This window comes from Macrobrachium nipponense, chromosome 26 (assembly GCF_015104395.2).
Source record: "Macrobrachium nipponense isolate FS-2020 chromosome 26, ASM1510439v2, whole genome shotgun sequence".
In the NCBI taxonomy this organism is placed as follows: domain Eukaryota; kingdom Metazoa; phylum Arthropoda; class Malacostraca; order Decapoda; family Palaemonidae; genus Macrobrachium; species Macrobrachium nipponense.
The window spans coordinates 17,895,509-17,922,039 of NC_087215.1; the positions used below are offsets into that span (position 1 = coordinate 17,895,509).

Consider the following 26,531-nt stretch of genomic DNA (forward strand, 5'->3'; position numbering starts at 1 on the left):
AACGCACGATTGCGCCAAAGACACTTCGGTGCAATTTTTACTTGTTTTAGTTGTATATAGGTTGAGAAGAAAATTTCATGTTACATTATTATAATCAAGTAATGAATACTGACGAACATCACTTTTTCAGCAGTTTCTAAGATAGTCTTGCATGACATTCCAGCCTCAAAATGTCTGTATGTAGCCTTTCCCTGTATGGTTAGGTTCCTGTACACACCTGCGGCTACAGGGGAAGAAAGTGAACACTCCCGATCATATTGCCTTTATAGTCATTGAATGACGGTCGCTTTTCAGTGAAGTTGAGCTGGGCTGAATTGAATAGAGAATTGAGGCCAGAGGGCAACCCCTGGCACCTGTGAGGTCATGCAGCGCTGAAATGGAAACTGGCAGTAGAAGGTTTGACAGGTGTAACAGGAGGAAAAGCTCAAAGCAGTCGTACTATCAATCAGTTGTTAGAAGAGGGGTGAGGAAAGTAAGATGGAAAGAAAAGAATATGTAAGGAGGCACAGTAAAAGGAACGAAAAGGGTTGCGGTTCAGAAAATGATTCTTCATCAAGCAGCATTCGGAGTTCCTACCTGCGCATGCGCTTAATCATCGCGTGATAACTTCCACTTGTACATGTAGACTAACCACACAGTGAAAGGCTCCATACAAACATTTTGAGGTTGGAATTTAACGCAAAACTGTCTTATAAACTGCTGAAAAAATTATTTTCCTCAGAATTCATTTATTAAATATAATGTAACAAAATCATCTTCTCAGTTTATGTACAAACGAAAACAAGCAAAAAATGCACCGAAGTGTCTTCGACGCAATCATGTTTTCTGTACAGCGCATAATCAAGGGTACTGAAAATAGAACTATCTTTCGGTGGTCTCGGTATAATGCTGTATGATACACGGACCATGAAACTCTCAGCCAGTCGTTGTGGCCTGTGTTGTTTACGTTTCCAGACGCATGATTATGGCTAACTGTAACCCTAGATAAAATAAAAACTACTGAGTGTAGAAGGCTGCAATTTGGCATGGTTGATGATTGGAAGTTGGTATGATCAACATACCACTTTGCAGCCCTCTGAGCCTCAGTTAGGTTTTTAAGGTCTGCTGGGCCGATAGAAAAAGTGCTGACAGATAGACATATCTCGATCGTTTTCTTTTACAAAAAATCGCATGCGCATTTTGAGTCGAATGTTGTCTTGCGCAATGCTACGTCCTTTCTTTTCATTTTCCCTTAAACAACTCTAATGCACATGGCAGCTGTTATTCATATAAGCACAACCCTTGACTTTATTTTTTTTTTTTTTATCAAATCGTCCTTAGAAAGAGACCAGAAAACCTTTGCCATGAATTCTAACGTGCTAAATGAAAGGAAAATATTTCACTCAAGTGTTTCAGTCATTTAAAAAGAAATGTTAAAAAATCTTGCTCATAAAGCTTAAACAAGTTGCAGTTATTATGTTCTATGAATTTGTGCTTATTTGGCAAAACAATCTTACATCAAAGGATTGAAGAAAATATTGGAGAATAATCTGTACACCCAATTGTACTCGAATAATGAGACGAGTTCTGTTGAACAATTAGTTTTCTTATAAATTTTCGGGTTTCTTTGATTTTCTATAATATTCACCATTGATTAGTACTGACGTCCAATAGTTTGTCTTCATATAGCAACTTCGAGATTATTTGTGGCAATATTCTATCCATTAATTTCTAAACAACCTCGGATAGGAAGCAGAAACTTAGCCAGGGCATAATTCAAAAGGGTAGTTTTACAAATCCTGGTACGACTGGATTCACGCTTAATACCTTCATCTGAAATCTTATAAAGATTCTATGAACTTCATTGGGAGCAAAGCGATCGCAATTTGGAAATTCCAAAATAAAAGTTGTCCTCATTTTATGGAGACTAGAAAATTCCATCCAAGTGTTTGAAAATTTGAGAGATTTTTCTATGGCTTTAAAAGGTATAAATATTAATGCTCAGATGGCTGCGCTCTTGCTTGTATTAAGAGCCACTTCGTAGAAGGAAATATGCCTAGTCGCGCACGAACATGGAGGAGGAAAAATTTGCTTAGAAGGAAGGACAACTAACGGTAAACGTCGATTAAAAATAAACAAACATCTTAAATTTGCAGAGAGCTCATTTAGGTTGACAGTCTCCCAAGTATATAAGGGACAAGTGGCTCCTGCTTTCTGCATCACTGTCCTGGAAGCACCGCCAAGCACCACATCCTCCGACATGAAGCTGGTGAGACTCTTGGGCCTTTCGGTGGTTTTAATAGAAGTTCCTCGACTGTGGTCGAGAAAGTGTGAGCTTTTAGGCTTAGTTTGTGGTTTGGGGTCTTCTAATACATCAAACATTTCATCATTTAATAAGGGAATCGTCCCTTCTAGTTTTGAGATGCATAGTCCCTTGAAATAAGAAAATTGTTTGACAATAGATTCAGTTTAAACCCGAGGGGTCATATTCCCATTTTGGCAATGTCTTATCAACACTGTCATCGGCAGCGTTCTTAACTGTTAGATTTATTTACAATCTCATTAAACCTAAAAGGAAAATATTTGTAAAATCTTAATACCTACAATATCAGTCCAAGAAGAAGCTAGTCTATTATTACTAGAAGGAATTAACCATTTCGAGTTTGAAAGTGTGAATCCAATTGCGACTCTTTTATTCGTATCTTTGGGGTTTATTTACGAAGGAGAGGTACGAATTTTAAACATTTTTTCAGGTGAACGTAAATGGAGAAATCGAAAGCTTAATACTATCAAAAGTTTTACTACCGCTGCAGATGTCATCCGTAATACAGAAAAACTATGCACCCATAAAATAAAAATAATACAGCAGAAGAGATAATAATATATCTTCTTTTAGTGTTTCATTTACGTGCTTATGAAGTTTATGTAAGCACACTATGCTTTGTACTGCAGCAGATATTGGTGTGGGTTAATTATCGTCGTCATCCTTTTCTCAAGAGATTTACGAATTAACCCTTTGATGTCTCATTCCCTTGGAGCAGATCGTCGTCGCCTGCTTGGTCGCCATGGCCTTGGCTGCTCCCAGACCCCAACACGACGCCTCCATCGCGAAAGAGGAACGTGTCGACCATGGCGACGGAAACTTCAACTACAACTTCGAACTGAGCGACGGCACCGCCATAGAAGCAGAGGGAACCCCCAACGACGCGGGCTCCGTCAACATCGAGGGATCTTACAGGTATGTTTAAGGGCTCACCAGGGGCTTCAACTGAGATTCGACGGCGTAAAGACAAGTCAGTTAATATGCACAGTTTTCAGATGATTCCACAAAATTCTTTAGGATATTGAAGACCTTGTCTAATGTATTTATTTGGTACCTAATTTTCAAGTTATAAATAATCAAATCAGCATCCATGTTTCAGTGTATGATTGAACTAGCTAGAGAGACAGTGGACTGTTACCAGTGTTATTCTAAAACAGAAGGTAATGGTTTCTCTTCACGAAACTGACATTTTTAACGAAAAAGTGGTTCATATTAGTTGGGAATGAGTATTTTCTTCTCTCTCTCTCTCTCTCTCTCTCTCATCTCTCCTCTCTCTTCTCTCATCTCTCTCTCTCTCTCCTGAGGCCCTCAGAGCATATTCAACGCTGCCATCTCTATTCCTCTAAGAATCATCGCAGCAGTGATTATAGCCGTATTTTAAATAGCAGATGATTGTTAATCATTTGTCAATATATCGAATATGTTTACTGTTATTCATTCTATATGTATTGACCATTTAGACAATAATTTGAATGATCTTTTGGTCTGATTAGAAAAAGCCATTTTTCTTTTAATCCTATTTCTCGACAGATTCACTCTTCCTGACGGTGCAGTAGTCGAAATCACCTACGTGGCCGAACGAAGCCGGTTTCAGGCCCAAGGGACGTCCTCCCCACCCCCCACCCACTCCCCGCCCACGCCATTGAGCAGATCAGATTCGCCGAGCAGCAGCGCAGAGCGGAACCAGTCGCTGTCGTATAAAGGATTTGATCCTTCGTCGTCGGCATCCTTCGGGAATTGGGATGCATAAGCGTTTTCTTCGCCATCCTGAAAGTTCAATCTCGTTATAGGCCTAATCTATTCCCATTCTTTGGTCCCGTCTTTATTTAGTCTCATTGAATCTGTTAAGTCTTAGTAGGACCCTAAATCATTCATTGGGATACTCTCTCTCTCTCTATCTCTCTCTCTCTCTCTCTCTCTCTCTCTCTCCTTCTCTCTCGCCTCTTTTTCACAGACAAACAGAAACCGACCGACCAAACCTTGTTCCTCTCGCCAATATTCTCCGGACAAACTCACTTTTCACCAATGATGAATTCGACATTTTTTTTTTATTTGTGTGAATGTGTTGTACATTATTTTGTATACGAAGTTGTTCTGATGTTTAAAAATGAATAGACAAAAAACAAGATCAGTTTCTGCATATGACAAGTAAAGGAATTACTTTGCATAAAGTTTGGTTTAAGTTAATCCTTCTTGACGCCGCAAATAAACATAAATCCGTTATGATGAAGAATCAAAACATTTATTAAGAGAAAATAGGCGTCAGTCAATAACCAGTGTTGCCAGATGATGTTCCTCTGCCCAGAATCTTTTGGCTGATGATCGAGAGAGAACATTGATGAACAATCAAAAAGGTTTTATTGGAAAGCCAAGTGTCACAATTTGATTTTTTCTCTCTTTCTCTATCTATCTCTCCGATATTTTCGCTTACTCGAGAGTAAGCCTACAAACTACTTTGTTGTTTTTGTTCTTGTTGGGAGGATAGGAAAGGTCTATGGGAGGCCCTAAAAAACTTCTGAAAAAGTGTTTCAAATTGAGTTAAGATACAGGAATTGTAGAAGAGGTATTTATGATTTATTCATTAGAATGAAAACACTAGAAAATAAAAATTGTGCTTAATAAACAGTACAGAACAATCATTTCTAATAAAATATAGCGTATTTATTTTAATTTTCGTTAATGAAACAACGCTCCATTCGACCGTAGATTTTAACACACCTCCAAGTAAGCTGGAGGTCGAACCACACCTTGTTGGTAAATATGAAAACACAGGTTCACTTTCCTTGGAGAAGGCTCATTGTAAAAACAGCGACCCCGACTAGGGATTATGCAGGGATGAAGAATTCAAAGTCAAAACTAGTGAAAACAAAGGAATATCATATAATAAAGATTTCTTGCAGTTGCATTTTTTATAGCTCTTGAAGTCTGCAGTCCTAAATAGACTTGATTTAGTTTTGCTTCAGTTTAGATGCAAGACGAAAGTGAAGTTTTCCTATAGAGAGAATAACAATTGACTATCAATAATGACTGCGCACATATGCTTAACCCCTAATGAAATGTTAGTTGACCTCAAACTATCTGATTATTTGACTGGCCTGGTTTCTGTAAAATATAATCTTACGGTTAAATATATCTTACATAGATATAACCTTCCATATTACCTTGAAATTTGTACGTTAAAATCTGGTAACAACTGAAAATGTATTATATCTACTAAGAGAAAACCTCAAAACTATTTACATGCTTTTATCCAAATTATCTTCCAAGAGAATCCTGGAAAGACGGGAATTACCTTCCTCATCTTAGTAAGGTGCCAGCAGGTGTAAGCTGAAGTCTGAAAGACTATATTTATCTAGTATTTTTTATAACTTTTTTTTACTAATTTATTTTACTTATTGTATCACTTTACTCATATACTATTTTTTTATATATATACATATATATATATATTTTTACGTATATAGGGCCTTGTGAGAGACTAGATACGTAAACGGAAGTAATTTTTTTAGGGGTTTCAAGAGGGAATTGCTTGAACTTACCGTAAACTTTCTTTAGGGGGAAGTCGCCAGAAACTCAGCTCGTTACTTTAAAAAACTATTTATTTACAAAAAGGCCCGTGCTGGCCTGGAGAAAAGTTAAATGATATTGGCCCCCACGTTGGGGCTTATAGTCTCATTCAATTCAAGCTGGTTTCATTCACTTGGGTTAATGCACACTTGCGAGCAGAGAGACGGCACGTGACTCATGGGAATCTGGAAAATAAAAGAATCCAGATTAAACGACATAAAAGGAAAAATGACTTCTTGCTTTGATTAAGGCTGATTAATTCTCTAACATTGGGGAGGTAAACTCGAATGGTTCACTGAGGTATGCACGAAACTAGGTCTTTAACAAGTCACAAAGGGGAAGCACGTGCCCGATGAGGACAAAGGGCTTCTGATGTAGAAGGGGTAAAATAAGAATTTGAAAATGAATTTAGCAAGAGTCGTATGGTAGTAAAAGGTGCTGGGTGAAGTTTACACTTTCAGACGTACCTTTATGCAATATTCTGAGTATCCTTGAGAAGAATGCGGCCTGACCTCTGTTCAGGTCTGGGGTCCGTGTCCACCAGTGCGTCGTGGGTAGGCCATATTTTGGGAGGCTGGCAATTTGACCTCTGTCCGAGACCACGTCCCGCAGCCGACTGAGAGCGATACTCCTTGCTTTCGAATCACGGGGCTTCCAAAAACCGCCTCGAGCATTGCCTGAAAGGTGGTGGGAAACACAACCGCCAGCAAATTGGGAAGGAAAATAGGTGGCTTATTGTAGAAGTCCCTAAAATCCATCTCGAAGCCCTAGCTACTCTTGTGACCTGCCTCTTACCCTAAGCTTCCGTCAGACCGGAAATATCATTCCTACGACATCCCCACTCTCCCAACAACAGTAGCTTCAGGAGACAGCATGGCTGCTACTTTTATAATTAAATTATAACTAAAACACCTGCTGGGAAGGCGAGGCGTTCTATATACGTAGCAGCTCCCCCTGTTAAGAAAGGCATTCACTCCCTTTCGGGCGGGGTGAAGGTCTTGGCTTAAATAAGTGATCGCCTCGACAACCCAGTTCTCCTACTCTAACTTGAAGTTTTTTTGAGAAAGCAGCGATACGGCTGACTACAATGGCCTACCTAACTTATAGGCAAAGATGCTAAGTGTACTAACTTAATATAGTGATGTAGTCTAGCTAATAAATAACTACAGGTTGTCTTGTGACGACAGTCTACTCTACCCCTAGATGAGGTTACTTGAAAATTCTACTTGCTACTAACCTAATGCCCTCTGGTACTAAATCAGTTAGCCTAACCTACTCAATACAGTTAAATGAAGACGCAATCATTCCAGAGTGTGGTACGCACAGCAGTAGTTCAGCGACGGAACTGTTAAATACATAATGAGAGGTAATGATACGTGGGGATGATGAGTGGTTAATTTACCAGGAGGGAAATGCAATGAGGTAATTATATTTAAGTGAGGGTTAGTATTACAGTGGCTAGGGGTTAGAGGGTTAGTGCTACTGGCAGAGATCGGGCTGGCTACCTTCTCTGGGTAGGTGCCAGGATCATTCTGCAAATGAATGTGACACTGTACCATCAGGCACAGGTGTCAAGGAGAGCAATGTGGCTCTTTTTGTTAGTATGTTAATGAGCGTCCCTTCTTCTTCTTCTTATTCCTCCAGGACCTGGCTATAACAGTCCTAGGAGGGAGACGGAGGCAACGACTCTGGGGTAAGGCCATGGGCTGTGGTAAGCTCCATGCCTGTTGGAGGATCTCCTGTAGGAGGCTCCTTGATAATATTAGGCGGCCGGCTCTGCTCGGGCCAGGCACAGAGGTCAAGTTCGGTGGTGGCTCTACGTCCAGGCTGGACGGAGCTTGGCACTGCTCAGTGCTGCCAAGTGGCACTGGCAGGGAGTTGAGGTCGACTGGACCTGTGGCGGGTACTGGAGGTGCAATACCTCTCAGCGTGCCCTTGGAAATGGGAGACCTCAGGTCATTGCCCTATGGATAAGGTCGTACCTCCTGGAAGGGTAGCTTGCAACTGCAAGTGTACATACCTTGGCAAGGTGAGGTCGTACGCTCTCAATTGGACGGTGGGAAGGATCATCTTACTATGATTGATGCCTTCAATCGTGATCAGTTTGCCGTCTATCAATGGTAGCCCCTCGGGGGATTTGATCTTCCCGTATCAGGGAGATTTGAGCGCCGAGTCATCAAAGGCTCTGACATGGCTTGGTGGATAATGACCTTGGATGGGTGCAACGGTTATAGGGCCCTGAGCTGGGGTCCTAGTAACGAAGGATTGGTAACTGCCATAGCGATGGCAGGAATATTGTAATTCGCGACACCTACGTTAGTTGGCAGACATGTGACCCTTGCGGCCACAGTCTCGGCAGAACTGGTTCGAGAACTTCTTCTGTGGCATTGGACGGTAAGCCGAGATGGCCCCACAGGTTGCGAATCTGTGGAGTCACAAGGCTGGCAGTGTGCTCTGGCACAGGTGAAGAGTCCTCTCTGGCCGTGATTTGAGGTGGTGAGATAGCTTGGCCCTGGAGTGGTGTGGGGGAGGGACCTCCCCAGAGGAGGTCCCGTCCCAATAGGAAACCTACTCCATGCCGAATCGTAGTACCACACCTAGGAGGTTGGGGGGTTTGGTGCACCAAGGAGTGGTGACCTGCAGGACGACTGTGGGAACGGTCTTGGACTGTCCTTCGACCCAAGTCATGGCCCACCTGATGTCTCGTCAACTGTGGCACTGGCTGGCACTTGGTCCCGGTCTATAAGACACAGATCGGAGCCGGTATCTACCGTAACTGGCAGAGTCACAGGTAGGGTAGAGCCATCCAGGGGTGCCACTGTGACTGAAGAGGTCCACACCCGCTCAGGGTGAGACCTGGACTCGGGCATAACGGCCGAGGGGGTTGTGGCACTGATCAGGTGGACGTGCCGGGTCGAAGGCACGTGCTTGGGGCACCCGGGATATCCAGGGGAGTAGTGCCCTGTAGCCCACAGGCGCCTGCAAGAGTCCCTCTGCTGGGCTGTCTCGGAAGGCATCTGATTGGTCTGGAGAGGAGGCTGAGGCACGTTCGGTGGCCTAGGAGGGTTCTGAGGGGGTTTGTGGCTCTCAGCGCTCTTGAGGCGGCACTCTGCTGCGAGGTGATTTCCCACTTTCTTGCAAACGTTGCAAGTCCGTGGGTGTCCTTGGTGGGCGTCCTTTGGCCGAGTGGATCCAGAGAGATGACGTTGGTGGCACTATGCGTCGGTGGGCGGTGCTGTGAGAGGGGTTGAAGGTCTCCCAGTCGTCAGCCAGGCGACAAGCTTCCGCAAGTGTCTTGGGTTGCTTGTCGTTAAGGTGCACTGGCGGAGTGGCCCAGGTACACACTGGTAGAGGTGCTTCCAGCATGATCCTGTTAAACAGGTCCTGGAACTCTGGTGCACGACATGGCCTCGAGCCAGCGCTTCCGGCTTGGGTTTTGTGGTAGGAGTAATCTCCCCAGGCCCAACCAACTTCCTTTGCTGACCTCTGAAACGCTGCCCCTCCACCTCTCCGGGGTGATTTCATAGGCCTTTGTAATGACCCGGCGAACTTCCACCAGGTCCCCTCGCTGACCCTGATCCAGTGAGCGGAGGGCAGTCTTAGCCTTGCCGTCCAGGTGCTTGGCAAGCAGGGCGGCCCTCTCTATCTCAGTGGTAGGGTAGTTTCCGAATAAGGCTTCTACTTCTTCCAGCCATGCCTCGGGCTCATCCTCAGTCCACTTCGGGATGAGAGCCGTTAATGCTCGCATAGGGTTGGACGACACTGTAGGCATGGGGCTGGAGATGGCTGCATGGCTAGGGCTTCGGCGTTCACCTGTCGTGCCTTCTCCACCTCGAGCTCCATTCTCCTTGAGAGCTAGCTCATGTTCCTTCCTCTTCTTCCCTTGCCTTGCCTTCCTCTGCTTCTTTTTACTTCCTCTCTGCTTCTTTTTCCTTCCTCTCTGCTTCTTTTTCCTTCCTCTCTGCTTCTCTGGCGCTGCTCTCTTGCAGGAGCAGATCATCCCACCTGCCCCTTCACCCACTGGGTGAGTTTCCTGCCCAGTGTAACCGGCGTTCGTGCCCAGAGCCATGAGGGTCTGGAGCCTTTCCAGCTCCATGGATATATGTGGTTGGGCAGCAGAAAGCCATTTCCTTAGGCTGCAGTGGAGGCTTGGATGAAAAAAAAATCTTGAAGGACTGGGTGCTCTGTGGCACTTTGGGGAGTGGCACCTTCTGATGAGGCGGACAACTCAAATGGAGTGTGCGGCGCACGTCACACTAAGGGGCGTTCCGCAGGACGGACACGCAGGTAGAATGGCTACCTGTACGGCCTGTACAGGTGCAATGGCACTTATGAGGAGGCGTTCCTTTGAGCACTGGTATCGTGCTGGTGTGTCCCGGACACTACACGCAGTATACCCAAAGTATACGAAGGGAAATGGCACTCTGTTCGGGGCAGAGTGTAATAATGGTGGAGGAAGAAATAAAAGTAAAAGGTGGGAGTACTTCAGCGGCCAGTCGGTGAACAGTGTCAAGAATTAGTGGCACTGTAAAATGATAAGACCTGACGTGCACTGGTGTGCCAGTCCTAAACTGGTAACGACTTCCCTGTCTGGAAGTAATGAATTGGCGTGGCACACTGTGCGAATTGTGCTTGCGGTATAAATAACGCAAGTCTTTCGTGATAAAGAAAATGAAAAAGACCACTCGGGCAACGACAGGTAATGGAAATTTTTAGAAATGCTCAGTCACTCGCTGAAGTACTCGATAATGAAACAAATAAATGTTTGCAAACTGCACTGGACACATGCGCGTTACGTATCACGCTGTGTAAATGAAAGACACAAGAGACTAAAATAATGTTAATTCTGCATGCTATAATTAATTGGTAAGATGTAGTACTCTTAGCTTCGTGAATACTGGTTTCTGGTTCTCTCTCTCTCTCTCTCTCTCTCTCTCTCGAGAGGGTGAAAAATGATATGTGATGAACTGCCCTTATATTGAATTGAACTACTAACAGTTAGTTTAATATGACGCAACTTGCGTTAAATGATTTACTTACGTTAACGTGAAATGAAAGAACTTGCTTTTTTGAAAACGGTTTATGACAATGATAACGCGCTCGCGTTGAACGATTTTTACGTTAATGTAGCGGCTCGCGCTTACGAAATGATTTGCGTTTCAATATGAATTTTACAACGACGCGTTTTACGTTAACAATTCTTGTGATTTACTCTACTTGAGATTTACGTTAACTTTATGTAAGATTACTAGGTCCCCGTGAACAGTGAAATGACGGTAAGGATTTTAAAACGATGTTAGCAACCTTGTAAATTAGGTTACGTTTAAGTGCAAGTGAAATGAAACTTCGCTCAGCGCGCGAGTGAGCGATGCGAGGTGAAACATGTGAGGAGAGCTGACCAGCGCGGCGAATCAGCTGATTCTCTGTAAATGCGAAGGCAATTTACAACACAAAGTTCTACTTTCTTATTCAAGGCGAATTACGTTATTTTTCTGGCAGGACGATAGATACTAGTACCAAGATCGATATTATTTACGTTAAAACTTTGAGACTTACGTTACTTTGCTTAAATTGTTTTAGGTAATGTTTAAAGGGATAAAAACATGGCTGCCGCTGTGAATGAGACGAAGGTTGGTTGAGACCGCGCAGGCGCGAGAGAGCGCGAAGCTGAATTAGCCGAGAGGTAAGCGGTTACCAACACTTGGAATGAAAACTAAGTTAAAAATGGATACCCTAACATATCACAGACAAAAGAATTGTACACTTCTTTTGCCGTAACTATTAGTAAAACACTCCTAACTAGCTAGGCTTTCTCATACAGCAATAAACCCTGGCAAAGCACTTCCTAGTTTGATCTGGTCCTTTCTGGCATCTATCCTACACACGTGTTCGTGGGAGCTCCTACGAGGACAGCACAAAGTAACAGAAAAATTCGTGGGGCAAATTTGTTTGCTCGCCGCTAAAATAAAGCTCTGGCGCATTCGCCGTTACAATAATAAGATTTCTACCTACGCTCTTTTGACCACTTCAACAATAATACTTAAACGTACCTTAAGCTAACATTGGTTATAGAATATCATATTAATGAATGGAATACCTTACCGTTGAGTCAGTGTGTCTTCTTTCCTGCAAGTGTGCTTGATTTGCTTTTTTGTAAAATAATTTACAGTTACGTTTTACAAACGGATAACGCGATTTACAAGCTTTTTTTTAAGCAAGCTAGGTTCAATCCAGGCAAGACTTCGCCAATTTTACGTATATAGGGCCTTGTGAGAGACTAGATACGTAAACGGAAGTAATTTTAGGGGTTTCAAGAGGGAATTGCTTGAACTTACCGTAAACTTTATTTACAAAAAGGCCCGTGCTGGCCTGGAGAAAAGTTAAATGATATTGGCCCCCACGTTGGGGCTTATAGTCTCATTCAATTCAAGCTGGTTTCATTCACTTGGGTTAATGCACACTTGCGAGCAGAGAGACGGCACGTGACTCATGGAATCTGGAAAAGAATCCCAGATTAAACGACATAAAAGGAAAAATGACTTCTTGCTTTGATTAAGGCTGATTAATTCTCTAACATTGGGGAAGGTAAACTCGAATGGTTCACTGAGGTATGCACGAAACTAGGTCTTTCACAAGTCACAAAGGGGAGCACGTGGCCCGATGAGGACAAAGGGCTTCTGATGTAGAAGGGGTAAAATAAGATTGAAAAATGATTTGCAAGAGTCGTATGGTAGTAAAAAGGTGCTGGGTTGAAGTTTACACTTTCAGACGTACCTTTATGCAATATTCTGAGTATCCTTGTAGAAGAATGGGCGGCCTGACCTCTGTTCAGGTCCTGGGGTCCGTGTCCACCAGTGCGGGTCGTGGGTAGGCCATATTTTGGGGAGGCTGGCAATTTGACCCTCTGTCCGAGAACACGTCCCGCAGCCGACTGAGAGCGATATCCTTGCTTTCGAATCACGGGGCTTCCAAAAACCGCCTCGAGCATTGCCTGAAAGGTGGTAAACACAACGCCAGCAAATTGGGAAGGAAATAGGTCTTATTGTAGAAGTCCCCTAAAATCCATCTCGAAGCCTAGCTACTCTTGTGACCTGCCTCTCTTACCCTAAGCTTCCGTCAGACCGGAAATATCATCCTACGACATCCCCACTCTCCCAACAACAGTAGCTTCAGGAGACAGCATGGCTGCTACTTTTATAATTAAATATAACTAAAACACTGCTGGGAAGGCGGGCGTTCTATATACGTAGCAATATAATATATATATAGTATATATATATATATATATATATATTGCAGAGTGCCTGTAGTTGCCCAACTATTACAGTGTCAACCATTGTTTGCATGTGTGTGTATGACCAATTCTGACTTGGTAATTATCAGGTTTCCATTTACTTGGCAAATTACCGTTGCGCTCATGGAATACCTAATCTGGTTATTTCTTTATTTCTACTTAGACGTGTCTTGGCACCCTGCAAAAGTAGACTTTGCAACCATGACGATAAAAATACCCAGTTTAGGATCACCTTTCTTTCTGAGACGGGTTAAAGTTCGCTCAGCACTGGTCTGGGAGCATATTTCTCCAGTGAACTTTGAGGCGATGCTCTACCAATGAGCTGAAGCTTCAGCATAAGGGGAAAAGCTTCAGGAAATGCTTCATTCTACATTAAAGCCGATACCGATACCTGTTTCCTCCATATTTACTGTTATTAACGAGAATATTTATTATTACTAAAATCATTCGTGTTCTCTGGTTATCGTATATTAAGGTTCAGAAGTTGAAAGATCATAGGGTTATATAAAATGCATGTGTCTAGTTTCCAAGTGCAGCAGTAGCAGAAGAGTAACTCATTTCACCATTCACTTAAACCATACCTGTACTGCACATGTTGGAATAGTACCCAACTCCAACAGAATGGCAATGACTCATTGCTGATACAAATAGACACAACCATAGTTAATTATAATTAGAATTACAATAATAAATTTTCAAATACACTGTACGGTATTAAGATACCATCTGCTTTTAAAAGATAAACAATGACCCTATATACAATGATATGTGTATATAACGTTTGTTTGTGTGGGCTTTGTTAATATATACAATTAGTCCCCGGTTTACAACGGTTTCAGCTTAAGACGTTCCGAGGTTGCTACACTTTTCAGTTATATTCGACAGAAATTAATTCCAGGTTTACAACACACGTTCCAGGGTTATGCACCTTACGACGCCAATCCAGCAAAATAAATATGACTTCAAAAAGGCAAAATAATCAAATATTTCAAAGTTTTTTTTTTATGAAAAATACAATTAAAATACAGTTTATATAGTTTGCAATACAACCAAAACATTAAAAGTAAGGTTTTCTTAGGATTTTTAACGAGTTTTCCATGATATGTTTCCGTCTTACAACACTTCTCAATCAAGAATGGAACCCCTGTTGTAAACCGACTTGGACCTCTCTACATTTTAGGAAACCTGAAAAGGTTTTAAATTTAAATTCCTATACTAATGACAAAAGTATCGTCTGGCATCGGCCAGACATTCACCAATACCGATACCGATACCACAAAACCTAGCAGATACCACCGATACCGATATTTGGGCACATCCCAGCTATAAACCCATATGCTTGGTAGTATTCTCTTTCTTCCCTTGTAGGAGCGGGTATGGTGCTTTAATGTAGATCGAAGCTTTTACAGAAGCTTTTCCCCTTATGCTGGAAGTTGTAGCTCTTTATAAGACATAGCCTCAAACTCCACTGGAGAGATATGCTCCTAGACCAGTGCTGAACCAAGCTGTAACCCGTTTTATCAGAAAGCCTATGGTGTCTAGGAGATTCAATGTAAAGCATTTCGCGTAATGGTAATCTTTGACTGGTTACTATTTTAATCATCATGTAAGCAAAAACTATTTTTGCGGGGTGCCAAGACACGTCTATGTGGAAATAAAGCAATAACAAGTAAGAATTGGTCATACACACACACACGATGAATACTTGGCAAATAAGTAAGTATATCTTAGTTTAACCAGACCACTGAGCTGATTAACAGCTCACCTAGGGCTGGCCCGAAGGATTAGATATTTTTTACGTGACTAAGAACCAATCGGTCACCTATCAACGGGACCTACAGCTTATTGTGGGATCCGAACAACACTATATCGAGAAATGAATTTCCATCTCCAGAAATGAATTCCCTCTGATTTCACCCTGGCAGAGTCGGGAAGGGAAAATCGAACTTCGGACCAACGGATTGGCAGCCGAGCGCGAAACATGGTACTTGGCAAATATATATAGATAAAATAGATGAGTTAAGTGATATAAATAAGTGAGTTTAATAAATTGGTAAGATTCTCCATCAAAACAGATTTATGGTTATTTGCGGCGTTGTTGAAAGGATAAACTCAAACAAAACTTTATGTAAAATAATTCTTTTACTTTTCAGCTTCAGAACTGACTTTTTTTTTTTTTTTTTTTGTATCAGAACAGATTCGTATGCAAATAATGTATAATATATTCATACAAATAACAAATAATGCCGAATTCTCGTTGGTGAAAAGTGAGTTTGTCAGGAGAATATTGACGAGGGGAATAAGGTTTGGTCGGTCGGTTTCTGTTTGTCTGTGGAAAATAGGCGAGAGAGAGAGAGAGAGAGGAAATGGTTTGTAGATGTTTGATGGATCTAGGCCTATGTGGCTTAGTGGCCAAGTAAGGAGAGAGAGAGAGTGAGAGAGAGAGAGAAAGAGAGATACTATCCTAATCAAATGATTTAGAGGTCCTTAGTGCGTCACAGATCCAATGAGACTAATAAAACGGGACCAAAGAATGAAACAGATTAGGCCTATAACGAGATTGACTTTCAGGATCGTGAAGAAAACGCTTCATGCATCCCAATTCCCGAAGGACACCGACGACGAAGGATCGAATCCTTTATGCGACAGTGACTGGTGCCGCTCTCTGCTGCTCGGCGAATCTGATCTGCTCGATGGCGTGGGCGGGGAGTGGATAGGGGGTGGGGAGGACGTCCCCTTGGGGCCTGAAACCGGCTTCGTCGGCCACGTAGGTGATGTGGACATCAACTCCATTAGGAAGAGTGTATCTGTCATGAAATAGGATTGGAAATTGTTTAACTGACAGGACAAAGGGACCATTCAAATTAATGTCAAAATGGTCAGTATAATCTAGAATGAACTACGATAAACATATTTGATATATTGACAAATGATTAATAATCATCTGCTATTTAAGAAACGGCTATAGTTACTGCTGCGATTCTTAGAGGAATAGAGATGGCAGAGTTGAATATCCTCTGAGGGCCTCAGCAGAGAGAGAGAGAGAGAGAGAGAGAGAGAGAGCGAGAGAGAGAGAGAGAGAGAGAGAAAGCACTCATTCCCAACGAAAATGAACCACTTTTCTGGAAAATGACAGTTTCTCTTTTAGAATAACACTGGTAACGACCACTGTCTCTTTAGTTCATTCATACACTGAAAAATGGATGCTCATTTGATTATATATATAAACTTGAGATTTAGCCCAACAAATACGTTAGACAAGGTCTTCAATATCCTAGAGAATCTTGTGGAATCAACTGAAATCGGTGCATAATAACTGACTTGTCTTTACGCCGCCGAATCTGAGTTGAAGCGAAGCCCTTGGTGAGCGGTTAATCATACCTGTAAGATCCCTGGATGCTGACGGCGCCCTCGTCGTTGGGGCTTCCCTCGGCTTCTATGACGGTGCCGTCGCTCAGTTCGAAGTTGTAGTTGAAGTTTCCGTCGCCATGGTCAACACGTTCATCTTTTTCGATGAAGACGTTTGGGAAGAAGAAGGGGAAGAAGTCGTCTTCGAGTCTTGGAGCAGCCATGGCCATGGCGACCAGGCAGGCAACGACGATCTGTTCCAATGAGACATCAAAGGGTTAATTCGTAAGTCTCTTGAGACAAGGACGACGACGGAAATGAATGACCCAGAACCAGCAATATTGAAATTAAACCCACGCTAATATCTGCTGCAGTAAAGCATAGTATGCTTACATAAACTTCGTAAACGGATGACATCTGTAATGGTAATAAAACTTTTGATAGTATTAAGCTTTCGATCTCTCCCTTTACGTTCACCTGAACAAATGTTTAAAATTCGTACTTCTTCGTAAATAATCCCCAGGGATACGAATACACGAATCCCAAGTGGATTCACAATTTCACACTCGAAATGGTTAATTCCTTCTAGTAATCACAGACTAGCTTCTTGTTGGACTGATATTATAGATATTAAGATTTTACATATATTTTCCTTTAAGGTTTAATGAGATTGTAAATGAATCTAACTGTTATGACCGTTGCCAACGACAGTGTTGATAAGACATTGCCAAAATGGAATATGACCCCTCGGGTTTAAACTGAAATTATTGTCAAGCATTTTTCTTAGTTTAGGTGAGTATGCGTCTCAAAACTAAATGGGACGTCTATTCTCTTATATTTGATGTATTAGAAGACCCCAAACCACAAACTAAGCCTAAAAGTTCACACTTTCTCGACCACAGTCGAGGAACTTCTATAAAAACCACCGAAAGCCCCAAGAGTCTCACCAGCTTCATGTCGGAGGATGTGGTGCTTGGCGGTGCTTCCAGGACAATGATGCAGAAAGCAGGAGCCACTTGTCCCTTATATACTTGGGAGACTGTCAGCCTAAATGAGCTCTCTGCAAATTTAGGAGTTTGATGTTTTTCCCGTTAGTTGTCGTTCCTTCAAAGAAAATTTTTCCTCCTCCATGTTCCTGTGTGACTGGGTATATTTCGTTTTGTGAAGTGACTGTTAATACAAACAGACATCTGAGCTTTAATATTTATACCATCCTATGTCATAAAATAATCTCTCAAATTTTCAAATACTTAGATGGAATTTTTAAGTCTCCATAAAATGGGCACAACTTTTATTTTGGAATTTCCAAAATGCGATCGCTTTGCTCCCAAAGAAGTTCATCGAATCTTTATAAGATTTGAGTTGAAGGAATTAAGCATAAATCCAGTCGTACCGGGATTTATAAAATTACCCTTTTTAAAATTATGGCCTGGCTAGGTTTCTGTTTCCAATCGGAGGTTGTTTAGAAAAAGTATCAGTGAGAATCTACCTGTGGACGGACGTATATGCTTTTTGTGAAAGAAATTAATTAAAGGGAAACTTAGCAATGAATGCAATGGGTAGAATATTACCACAAATAATCTCTAAGTCACAATTGGACGTCAGAAGTAATCTATATTGAATAGAAAACCAAAGAAAACCGAAAATTTATAAGAAAATAATTGTTCAACAGAACTCGGATCATTATTGGAGTACAATTGGGTGTTCAGGTGATTCTCCAATATTTTCTTCAATCCTTTGATTGAGGACTTTTTTGCCAAATAAGCACAAAGCAATTAAACGTAATAACTGCAACTTGTTTATGCTTTATGTGTACGATTTTTTCAAGTTCTTTTTAAAGGACTGAAACATTTGAGAGGATTATTTTCCTTTCATTCTTCATGTTAGCATTCTTGGCTAAGACTTCCTGGTCTCTTTCTGAGGACGATTAGATAGAAAAAATAAAGTCAATGGTTTTTATGTTCATAAATAATCTCTTGTTCTTAATGAATATTTAACGTGAATAACAGCTGGCATGTTCCTTAAAGTTGTTTTAATTAATGGTAGTGAAAATAAATCAGAAAGTTGGGGAAAAATGAAGAGAAAGGACAAAGCATCAAAATGCGTATACGTAATTATCAGACTGACGAAAATCTTATTTCTGATGGAAGAGATATGCATTTTTTCGGACGCTTGTGAAAATGTGATACAATACAATAAGTTTTAGTTTTCTGCATAAAAAACTATCAAGATGGATTTGTCTATCAGTCAGCACTTTTTCTATCCATCCACGGATCTTAAAATCTACTGAATCTAGAGGGTTGCAAATTGTTACGTTGATCATCCAAGTTCAAATCATCAACCACACCAAATTGCAGCCTTCTGGCCTAAGTAGTTATTATTTTATTTAAGGTAGTTCGTCGTTGGACGAGTCGGTTACTTACTCGACTACCGATCTCAGGGTCCGGGTTCCATTCCCCATTCTGCCAACGCAGAATCAGAGGAATTTATTTCTGATGATAGAAATTCATTTCTCAATGTGGTCCGGATCCCACAATAAGCTGTAGGTCCCGTTGCTAAGTAACCAATTGGTTCCTAGCCCCGTAAAATATCTCATCCTTCGTTCCAGCCCTAAGAGAGCTGTTAATCAGCTCAATGGTCTGGTAAAACTAAGATATACTTAACTTAATTTTAAGGTTAAAGTTAGCCATAATCATTCGTCTGACAACGCAACAACACAGGCCACCACGACTGGCTGAGAGTTTCATGGTCCGCGGGTCATACAGCATTGTACCAAGACCACCGAAAGATAGATCTATTTTTGGTGGGCTTGATTATACGCTGTACAGAAAACACGATTGCGCCAAAGACACTTCGGTGCAATTTTTACTTGTTTTTAGTTGTATATAGGTTGAGAAGAAAATTTCATGTTACATTATTATAATCAATTAACGAATACTGATGAACGCCATTTTTTCAGCAGTTTCTAAGACAGTCTTGCATGACATTCCAGCCTCGAAATGTCTGTATGTAGCCTTTCCCTGTATGGTTAGGTTCCTGTACACACCTGCGGCTACAGGGGAAGAAAGTGAACACTCCCGATCATATTGCGTTTGTAGTCATTGAATCACGGTCGCTTTTCAGTGAAGTTGAGCTGGGCTGAATTGAATAGAGAATTGAGGCCAGAGGGCAACCCCTGGCACCTGTGAGGTCATTCAGCGCTGAAATGGAAAACTGGCCAGTAGAAGGTTTGAACAGGTGTACACAGGATAAAACCTCAAAGCAGTCGTACTATCAATCAGTTGTTAGAAGAGGGGTGAGGAAAGGAAGATGGAAAGAAAGGAATGTGTAAGGAGGCACAGTAAAAGGAACGAAAGGGGTTGCGGTTCAGAAAATGATTCTTCATCAAGCAGTATTCGGAGTTCCTACCTGCGCATGCGCTTAATCATCGCGTGATAACTTCCACTTGTACACGTAGACTAACCACACAGTGAAAGGCTACATACAAACATTTTGAGGTTGGAATTTAACGCAAAACTGTCTTATAAACTGCTGAAAAAATGATTTTCCTCAGAATTCATTTATTAAATATAATGTAACATAAAATTATCTTCTCAGCTTATGTACAAACGAAAACAAGCAAAAAATGCACCGAAGTGTCTTCGGCGCAATCATGTTTTCTGCACAGCGCATAATCAAGGGTACTGAAAATAGATCTATCTTTCGGTGGTCTCGGTATAATGCTGTATGACACACGGACCATGAAACTCTCAGCCAGTCGTTGTGGCCTGTGTTGTTTACGTTTCCAGACGCATGATTATGGCTAACTGTAACCCTAGATAAAATAAAAACTACTGAGGCTAGAAGGCTGCAATTTGGCATGGTTGATGATTGGAAGTTGGATGATCAAGATACCACTTTGCAGCCCTCTAGCCTCAGAAGTTTTTAAGGTCTGCTGGCCGATAGAAAAAGTGCTGACAGATAGACATATCTCGATAGTTTTCTTTTACAAAAACGCATGCGCATTTTGAGTCGAACGTTGTCTTGCTAAATGCTACGTCCTTTCTTTTCATTCTCCCTTAAACAACTCTAATGAACATGGCAGCTGTTATTCATATAAGCACAACCCTTGACTTTATTTATTTTTTTATCAAATCGTCCTTAGAAAGAGACCAGAAAATCTTAGCCATGAATTCTAACGTGCTAAATGAAAGGAAAATATTTCACTCAAATGTTTCAGTCCTTTAAAAAGAAATGTTAAAAAATCTTGCTCATAAAGCGTAAACAAGTTGCAGTTATTATGTTCTATGACTTTGTGCTTATTTGGCAAAACAATCCTACATCAAAGGATTGAAGAAAAGACTGGAGAATTATCTGTACACCCAATTGTACTCGAATAATAAGACGAGTTCTGTTGAACAATTAGTTTTCTTATAAATTTTCGGGTTTCTTTGATTTTCTATAATATACACCATTGATTAGTACTGACGTCCAATCGTTTGTCTTCATATAGCAACTTCGAGATTATTTATGGCAATATTCTATCCATTAATTTCTAAACAACCTCGGATAGGAAGCAGAAACTTAGCCAAGGCATAATTTAAAAGGGTACTTTTACAAATCCTGGTACGACTGGATTCACGCTTAATTCCTTCATCTGAAATCTTATAAAGATTCGATGAACTTCATTGGGAGCAAAGCGATCGCATTTTGGAAATTCCAAAATAAAAGTCGTCTTCATTTTATGGAGACTTGAAAATTCCATCGAAGTGTTTGAAAATTTGAAAGATTATTATATGGCTTTAAATGGTATAAATATTAATGCTCAGATGGCTGCGCTCTTGCTTGTATTAAGATCCACTTCGTAAAAGGAAATATGCCCAGTCGCGCACGAACATGGAGGAGGAAAACTTTGCTTGGAAGGAAGGACAACTAACAGTAAACACGCAGATTAAAAATTATACAAAACATCAAAGTCCTAAATTTGCAAAAAGCTCATTTAGGCGGACAGTCTCCCAAGTATATAAGGGACAAGTGGCTCCTGCTTTCTGCATCATTGTCCTGGAAGCACCGCCAAGCACCACATCCTCCGACATGAAGCTGGTGAGGTTCTTGGGCCTTTCGGTGGTTTTTATAGAAGTTCCTCGACTGTGGTCGAGTATTGTGAACTTTTAGGCTTAGTTTGTGGTTTGGGGTCTTCTAATACATGAAACATTTCATCATTTAATAAGGGAATCATCCCTTCTAGTTTTGAGGATGCATAGTCCCTTAAAATAAGAAAATTGTTTGACAATAGATTCAGTTTAAACCCGAGAAGTCATATTCATTTGGTTTTTGCAATGTCTTATCAACACTGTCATCGGCAGCGTTCTTAACTGTTAGATTTATTTACAATCTCATTAAACCTAAAAGAAAAATATTTGTAAAATCTTAATACCTACAATATCAGTCCAAGAAGAAGCTAGTCTGAGATTACTAGAAGGAATTAACAATTTCCAGTGTGAAATTGTGAATCCATTTGGGATTCGTGTATTCGTATCCTTGGGGTTTATTTACGAAGGAGAGGTACGAATTTTAAACATTTGTTCAGGTGAACGTAAATGGAGAAATCGAAAGCTTAATACTATCAAAAGTTTTACTACCGCTGCAGAGGTCATCCTTAATACAGAAAAACTATTGAACCCAGAAAATAAAAATAATACAGTAGAAGAGATAATAATATATCTTCTTTTAGTGTTTCATTTACGTGCTTATGAAGTTTATGTAAGCACACTATGCTTTACTGCAGCAGATATTGGTGTGGGTTTAATTATCGTCGTCATCCTTTTCTCAAGAGATTTACGAATTAACCCTTTGATGTCTCATTCCCTTGGTGCAGATCGTCGTCGCCTGCTTGGTCGCCATGGCCTTGGCTGCTCCCAGACCCCAACACGACGCCTCCATCGTGGAAGAGGAACGTGTCGACCATGGCGACGGAAACTTCAACTACAACTTCGAACTGAGCGACGGCACCTCCATAGAAGCTGAGGGAACCCCCAACGAAGCGGGTTGTAAACCGTCAATATTCGAGGGATCTTACAGGTATGTTTAAGGGCTCACCAGGGGCTTCAACTGAGATTCGACGGCGTAAAGACAAGTCAGTTAATATGCACCGTTTTCAGATGATTCCACAAAATTCTCTAGGATATTGAAGACCTTGTCTAACGTATTTATTGGTCTAATTTTCAAGTTTATAAATAATCAAATCAGCATCCATGTTTCAGTGTATGAATGAACTAGCTAGAGAGACAGTGGACTGTTGCTAGTGTTATTCTAAAACAGAAGGTAATGGTATCTCTTCACGAAACTGACATTTTAACGGAAAGTGGTTCATATTAGTTGGGAATGAGAGCTTTCTCTCTCTCACTCTCTCTCTCTCTCTCTCTCTCTCTCTCTCTCTCTCTCTCTACTGAGGCCCTCAGTGCATATTCAACACTGCCATCTCTATTCCTCTAAGAATCATCGCAGCAGTGACTGTAGCCGTTTCTTAAATAGCAGATGATTGTTGATCATCCGTCAAAATATCGAATATGTTAACTGTAGTTCATTCAAGATATATTCACCATTTACACATTAATTTGAATGATCCCTTTGTCTTGTCAATCAAACAATTTTCAATCTTATTTCTCGACAGATTCACTCTTCCTGACGGTGCAGTAGTCGAAATCACCTACGTGGCCGACGAAGCCGGTTTCAGGCCCCAAGGGGACGTCCTCCCCCCACCCCCCACCCACTCCCTGCCCACGCCACTCGAGCAGATCAGATTCGCCGAGCAGCAGAGAGCGGCAGCAGTCGCTGTCGCATAAAGGATTTGATCCTTCGTCGTCGGCGTCCTTCGGGAATTGGGATGCATGAAGCGTTTTCCTTCGCGATCCTGAAAGTCAATCTCGTTATAGGTCTAATCTGTTCCATTCTTTGGTCCCGTCTTTATTTCATCTCATTCGATCTGTTACGTACTAAGGACCTCTAAATCATCTGATTAGGATAGTATCTCTCTCTCTCTCTCTCTCTCACTCACTCTCTCTCTCTCTCTCTCTCTCTCCTCTCTCTCTCAGACAAACAGAAACTGACCGACCAAACCTTGTTCCTCTCGCCAATATTCTCCGGACAAACTCACTTTTCACCAACGATGAATTCGACATTTTTTTTATTTGTGTGAATTTGTTGTACATTATTTTGTATACGAAGCTGTTCTGATGTTTAAAAATGAATAGAAAAAAAACAAGATCAGTTATGCAGATGAGAAGTAAAGGAATTACTTTGCATAAAGTCTGGTTTGAGTTAATCCTTCATTGACGCCGCAAATAAACATAAATCCTTTATGATGAAGAATCAAAACATTTATTAAGAGAAAATAGGCGTCAGTCAATAACAAGTGTTGCCAGATGATGTTCCTCTGCCCAAAATCTTTTGGCTGATGATCGAGAGAGAACATTGATGACCAAATCAAAAAGGTTTTATTGGAAAGCCAAGTGTCATAACTTGATTTTTCTCTCTTTCTCTACCTGTCTCTCCCGTTATTTTCGCTTACTCGAGGAGTAAGCCTACAAAACACTTTGTTGTTTTTGTTCTTGTTGGGAGGATAGGAAAGGTCTATGGGAGGCCTAACAAACTTCTGAAAAAGGTTGTTCGCGTTGAGTTAAAGATACGGAATTGTAGGAGAGGATATTTATGATTTATTCATTAGAATGAAAACACTAAAAAATAACAATTGTGCATGTTGAACAGTACAGAACATTTATCTCTAATAATATTAAGTTTTCCTATAGAGAGAATAACAATCGACTCTGGCATTAATGGCTGCGCACAATATGCTTAGCCCTAATGAAATGTTAGTTGAGTCGATTTCAAACTAACTGAATTATTTGACTGAATGGTTTATGTAAAATATATCTTACAGTTAAATATATCTTACACAGATATATCCTTCCATATTACTTGAAAATTTGTACGTTAAAATCTGGTGACAGCTGAAAATGAATTATATTTACTAAAAGAAACCTCAAACCATTGACATGATTTATCCAAATTATCTTCCCAGAGAATCCTGGAAAGACGGGAATTACCTTCCTCATCTTGGTAAGGTGCCAGCAGGTGTAATCTGAAGTCTGGAAGACTATATATATCTAATATTTTTAAGATCTTTTTTACTATCTATTTTACTTATTTCTATAAATTTTCTCATCTATATAATTAACATAAATATATATAGATATATATATAATATATAATCATTATATATATATATATATATATATATATATCTATATATATATATATTTGACAAGTACTATATAGTAAGTGGAACCAAGAATTCATTGTAGGGTGGCTCTACGTAGTTACCCAGCTATTAAAGCAATGTCAATCAATGTCGTCATGTGTGTGTGTGTGTATGTATGACCAATTCTGACTTGGTAATTTCAGGCTTCCATATCCTTGACAAATTACCACACACTCACGGAATACATGATCTGGTTACTTTATTTCCACATAGACATTCTTTGGCATCCCACAAAAATAGACTTTGCTACTATGATGATAAAAAATTTACCCAGTCTAAGATTACCATTACCACGAGATGCTTTGCATTGAATCTCCTAGACACCATAGGCACCTTTCTGCTGAGACGGGTTACAGCTTGGTTCAGCCAATGGTCTGGGAGCATATCTCTCCAGTGGAGTTTTGAGGCCATGTCTTATAAAGAGCTAAAGCTTCCAGCATAAGAGGAAAGGCTTTGGGAAAAGCTTCGATCTACATTAAAGCGCCATACCCGCTGCTACAAGGGAAGAAAGAGAATACTCCCAAGCATATTGGGTTTATAGTTCGGATGTGCCCAAGTATCGGTATCGGTGGTATCGGCTAGTTTTGTGGTATCGGTATTGGTATCGGTGAATTTCTGGCCGATACCAGGCAATAATTTTGTCATTAGTATAGGAATTTAAAACCCTTCTAGGTTTCCTAAAATGTAGAGGCAGTCCACGGTTTACGACAGGGGTTCCATTCTTGAGAAGTGTCGTAAGACGGAACATATCATGGAAATTCGTTAAAAATCGTAAGAAAACCTTACTTTTAATGATTTGGTTGTATTGCAAACTATATAAACTGTATTTTAATTGTATTTTTCATAAAAAAACAATAAAATATTGATTATTTTGCCCTTTTGAATTCATATTTCTTTCGTTAGATCGGCGTCATAAGCCCCGCAACCCTGAAACATGTGTCGTAAACCTAGAAATTATTTCTGATGAATATAATTGAAAAGTGTAGTAACCTCGGAACGTCTTAAGCTGAAACCGTCGTAAACCGGGGACTAATTGTACATATTAACAAAGCCCACCCAACAAACTATATATACGCATATCATTGTATATAGGTTCATTGTTTATCTTTTAAAAACAGATGGTATCTTAATACTGTACAGTGTATTTGAAAATTTATTATTGTAATTCTAATTATAATTAACTATGGTAGTGTCTATCTCTATCAGCAATGAGTCATGCCATTCTGTTGGAGTTGGGTACTATTCCAACATGTGCAGTACAGGTATGGTTTAAGTGAATATTGAAATGAGTTACTCTTCTGCTACTGCTGCAGCTTGGAACTAGACACATTCAGTTTATATAACCCTATGATCTTTCAACTTCTGAACCTTTAATATACGATAACCAGAGAACAAGAATGATTTTAGTAATAATAAATATTCTCCTAAATAACAGTAATATGGAGGAAACAGGTATCGGTATCGGCTTTAATGTAGAATGAAGCATTTCCTGAAGCTTTTCCCCTTATGCTGGAAGCTTTAGCTCATTACAGAGCATCGCCTCAAAGTTCAGTGGAGAAATATGCTCCCAGACCAGTGCTGAGCGACTTTAACCCCGTCTCAGAAAAAAAAGGTGATCCTAAACTGGGTATTTTTATCGTCATGGTTGCAAAGTCTACTTTTGCAGGGTGCCAAGACACGTCTATGTAGAAATAAAGTAACCAGATTAGGTATTCCATGAG

The 26,531-nt window shown here is 40.7% G+C and overlaps 1 long non-coding RNA gene across 1 annotated transcript; it reads left to right on the forward strand.

Moving 5' to 3' along the window:
• Window positions 1-2,192: 2,192 nt before the first annotated feature.
• LOC135200014 (uncharacterized) lies at window positions 2,193-23,277 on the forward strand. The gene is made up of 3 exons (XR_010311173.1): window positions 2,193-2,248; window positions 3,021-3,217; window positions 23,164-23,277. It is a non-coding gene; the product is annotated as an uncharacterized LOC135200014 (long non-coding RNA).
• Window positions 23,278-26,531: the final 3,254 nt, after the last annotated feature.